Consider the following 5,183-nt stretch of genomic DNA (forward strand, 5'->3'; position numbering starts at 1 on the left):
GGGGCTTAGGGTTTTAGACTCTTCAGAAACTTTGTGCACCAGCTTTATTACAGTGATGGTTTTCATTCTCACATTTCAACAGATCATTCTTTTCCATTATGTTGCAGTCTCGTTTACTACATAAAACAAGTCAACAGTGATTTTAGTGTTCTTTGAATTCATACAAATACTTTTTAAGGATGGATTTCTTGAAAAGATTATTTTACTTAGAAAAATAGAGCAAATGAACATGGTTCTGTCAGTCCACAACAATAATTGTATGAGTGCAGAATAACTTATGGAGTGAATATTCCTCTGCCCTAGGCCCTTCAAAAGCCTTAGCTAAACTCTGCCAGGGACAGCATCTCACAGCAATAGTAATTGTCCTAGTGAGAATGTGATCATCCTGCTCCACAGAGTAGCCCATACACAACAAAAGTCCTGGCTATGGTAATCAACCACCCTTCAAAAAAGCTTGAAATCTTGAGGGGTCTGTGTGCATTATAGCAAAATCCATTGGCTGCTCCTGATAGTTTGGGTTTGAGGCACTGATGACTGAAAGACAAGGTTGTGTAATAATGATCTGACTGGCAGCAATGCTTTATCTTAAGCATTATGTACAACAATAAAGGTGTAAATGAACAGCCCATGCCACTACGCTTATATATTTTACTTTCAGTGACAACTCATGGCTGATTGCTTAATGGCAAACATTACTTTTAAGATGAAACTGACAGAAATTCTATGTAGTGATCTCCTGCAAGCTCTTGGTAGTCCCAGGTTCTGCATGACTGGGTACTGGCCCATCTGGAACCTCTCCCCAGTACTCCAGGTATGCAGGGAGTAACTGCTGAGCCATGTTCATGACTCAGAGGTACTGTTGGTATACCAGATACCATAACCCTACAATTAGCCAGTTTTTAATCATAAATATGGTGGTGACAAATTTTGCAATGGGTCACAAATCAACTACTACTTTCTTTTTCACATTTTCAGGTAATTTTAATTTGTTCTGCAAAAATACCAGAACTGTTTTGTAGCCTATAAAATACTGTTCTCATGTTTTGTTCTTCTGGGATGTGTCACCACAATGTGTCATTGTAATATGAAGACACTGCTTTATTTAGAACACACATAGGTGTGGAAAACATGCACACCCTGAGGCCCTACACCACACCCTGAGGCCCTACACCTCACTCTTAAGACATCTCAGCAGCCCTGTCAAGGCCATCAGCACACAATCAACTTGTCTTCAAGCTTCAACTGTACTTCATAACCCAACAATGCTGCTACTCTGTGTTTACAATATGATTGACCAAATTATCCACCCACAACTACTAAGGAAAAGGGGTGGAAATAGGAAATTTCTTCATTGTTTCTCATGATTATAAGGATTTATCTTAAACAAACATCTGTGTGGATTCATCAGCTTTGGTAAATGTAAGACATTTAAACTGAGACAGTGTGAATGTGGGGAACTTGCAATGACTCTGGGCCATAACCTAAGTATCTTTTCCAGAAGAGCAAGAGGGGACAGAGTGCAGCATGATAAGTAAAGGGTTAACCCAGGTTTAGTAGCACCACTATGAGTGATCATGAGGGGTCACAAGTTTCCGTTCCTAGCATGTTTCTCTGTGACCGTGCATTTGTGCATATGGGCTGTATTCAGCATGATTGTAGGATCCATTTGTCCCAGAGAGGGAAAATGATTCTGGGGCAGGACTTGGCAGGGCTCATTGTTAGGACTTTAAACTAGATTCAAAGGGAGAAGTGGGCAATTGCAGTCAAGTCAGCGATGAGCAATGGAAGTGGTCGTTGGCCAGGAGTAGACACCTCCTATGGACACCTCCTATGCAGAAACATAGATCAACTAAAATCATCACCACCATGGCTTAGCTTTGCAAACAAAGATTTTAGAAGGGCTCTCCCCATGCTGATGGCTGAAAAGGCCAATGTGGGACAGGCAGTGCAGTTGCAAAAGGCAAATTGAAGAGCAGAAAGTCTTCTGTGAGGGGACAGCCAAGGCACGGCTCTTTCTGTGCTGTCTTTTCTTCTTGAGACTGATTCTACTGTGTTCCCAAAGGAGGCAGCAGTGTTATGGATGGTGTCTCCATGACTCCCGACTGGAGGCCAGAGTGGAGCACTGCTGGCAGTCAGTATGGCAAAAGCTGAGGGATTGTTTCAGGGAGTCCCTGTATCTCCTCTCTGGGGCTCCTCTGTTGCGGCAGTCGGTGGCAAGTTCACCACAGAGCACAATCTTAGGGAGGAGCTGATCCTCCATCCTGGAGACGTGCCCTGCCCAGCACAGCTGTGTCCTCAGTAGCATGGCCTCTATACTGGTGACCCCTGCATGTTAAGGACAGTGACACTGGTCTCATAGTGAATCCAGTGGGTGTTTAGGATTGTACAGAGGCAGCACTGATGGAAGTGTTAGAGGAGTCACAGGTGGTGGCAGATGACCCATGATTCAGACCCATATAAAAGTAGACAGTACAATGGCTCTATAGACACCAATCTTGGTACCTTTCTTCAGGTGTTTATTGCTCCAGACTCTCTTCTGAAGTTTTCTGAATGCTCTGCATGCCTTTGCTAATCTGTTGTCTCTCTCTTTGTCCATCTTGGCATCTGAGGAAATAATGCATCCCAGATAGCTGAACTGCTGGACTGACTTAAGCTCTGATTCACCTATGATGATGTGAGGATGATGGAAGTCTTCCTGTGTTGCTGGCTGGTAGACAACTTCTGTCTTCTTCAAGTTGACTTCCAGCCCAAAAAGATCTGCAGCCTCTGCAATGCAGGATGTTATGCACTGCAGAGTTGTTTCTGTGTGAGCAACAAGGGCGGCATCGTCAGCAAGAAGAAACTCTAAGACGTGGTGATTTAGGGTCTTGGTGGTCACCTTCAGTCACCTTAGGTTGAATAGGCTCCCATCAGTACCATATCAGATGTAAATGCCATTTTCTTCACTGAGGTCTGCTGTGGCCCTTTGGAGCATCATGCTGAAGAAGATTGTGAATGGAGTGGGTGTGAGAACACAGCCTTGTTCCACACAATTGATTATTGGGAAGGATTCAGAGAGTGCATCACCATATCTGACTCGGCCTCTCTGATCCTCATGTAGCAGGATGATCATTTTGAGGAACCTGGAGGGGCATCCTAATTGTTCCAAGATCTGCCACAGGCTTTTTCTGCTCACAGTGTCAAAAGCCTTCGATGCTCCCTGAGGGTACAGCTCCCTGAACTGACAGACCACGATGGGGAGCAGAATGAAGCCCCCATAGCCTGTGAGGAAATGATCAGTGCCCTGTTGTGCTGCATTGATGTGCACGAGTCTATGGGACCAAATGGGATCCACCCAAAGATGCTAAAGGAGCTGGAAGAAGTGCTACCAAGCCACTCTCCATTATTTATCAGCAGTCCTGGAGAACTGGGGAGGTCCCAATAGATTGGAAACTGGAAAATGTAAAGTCCATCTACAAGAATGGCCAAAAGGATGATCCAGGGAACTATAGACCTGTCAGTTTGACCTCGGTGCCAGGAAAGGTTATAGTGCAGGTCATCTTGAGTACCATCACATGGTACATACAAGACAACCAGGTGGTCAGGCCCAGTCAGCATGGGTTTATGAAAGGTAGGTCCTGTCTGACTAACCTGATCTCCTTCTACAAGATGACTCGCCTAATGGATGAGGGAAGACCTGTGGACATTGTCCATCTGGATTTTAGTAAAGCTTTTGACACTATCTCTCACAGCATTCTTCTTCAGAAACTTATGGCACTTGGCTTGGATAAATATACCCTGCGTTGGATAAAAAATTGGCTGGATGGTTGGGATGAAAGAGTGGAAGTAAATGGAACTAAATCGTGGCTGGTGAGCGGTCACAAGTAGTGTCCCCCAAGGTTCAATGCTGAGGCCTCTTCTCTTTAATATCTTCATTAATGATTTGGATGAGGGGATTGAGTGTACCCTCAGTAAATTTGCAGATGACACCAAACTAGGTGGCTGTGTCTATCTGCTAGAGGGTGGGGAAGCCTTACAGCAGGACCTAGACAGGTTGGACCAATGGGCCAAGGTTAATTGTCTGAGGTTTAACAAGTCCAATGCCAGGTCTTGCACCTGGGTCATAACAACCCCATGGTAAGCTACAGATTTGGGGAAGTGTGGTTAGAGAGCTCTAAGTCTGAAAGAAACTGAGGGTTGCTGGTTGACAGTTGACTGTGAGTCAGCAGTGTGTGCAGGTGGCCAAGAAGGCCAATGGCATCTTGGCTTGTGTTAGGAGCTCAGTGGCCAGCAGGAATAGGGAGGTGATCATCCCTCTGGTGAGGCTGCATCCTGAGTATTGTGTTCAGTTCTGGGCACCTCACTATAAGAAAGACATAGAAGTGCTGGAGCTTGTCCAGAGAAGGGACATGAAGATCACTAAGGGCCTGGAGCACAAGTCCTTTGAGGAGAGGCTGAGGGAGCTGGGGGTGTTCAGTCTGGAGAAGAGGAGGCTGAGAGGAGATTTCATCACTCTCTACAACTACCTCAAGGGAGGCTGGAGTGAGGAGGGAAAAAGTCTCTTCTTAGTGGATTGTGATAGGACCAGAGGGAATGGATGTAAGCTGTGCCAGGGGAGGTTTAGGCTGGATGTTAGGAAACATTTTTTCACTGAGAGGGTTGTAACAGGAGTTGCCAATCTGGAGAAACATATAGCTTGAGTTCAAGGTTAATGTATAGGATGCCTATAAAGATTAAGCAGATTTCAATTTATGTTCATAAACCAAGTGCAGTTTGCACCAAAAAAACACATTATTCTGTTGTATTTGTCTCAAAAGTGTATTGCATTTTTTTCCTAATAGAAGCAAGCAGTAAAACACTGTCCTCTTGCTGGCATTCGTATTAAAGAATATGACATGCAAGGACCTCGGGGATTCAGAAGCCAACAAAGCAGATTTTTTTTTTTTTTTTTTTTTTTTTTTTTTAAATTCCACAATTTACGACTGAAAACAGGGCGAAACCTCCATGCCGCAGCTATCATGCTCCCCCCTCGGGGGAGGGGGATGGAATGTGGAAGACTTGGGGCAGCCCCACGCCCCTCACTCTGGAAAGCCGAAATTAGGGCGCACAGGAACAGCCCTGTCCCCCGCCACCAACTCCTCCTCTCGGAGGGCGGTAGGGCCCAGCTGCCCGGCCACCCCGTCCCGCCTCTTTGAGGGCGATAG

This window comes from Heliangelus exortis, chromosome 2, assembly GCF_036169615.1.
Source record: "Heliangelus exortis chromosome 2, bHelExo1.hap1, whole genome shotgun sequence".
NCBI lineage: Eukaryota > Metazoa > Chordata > Aves > Apodiformes > Trochilidae > Heliangelus > Heliangelus exortis.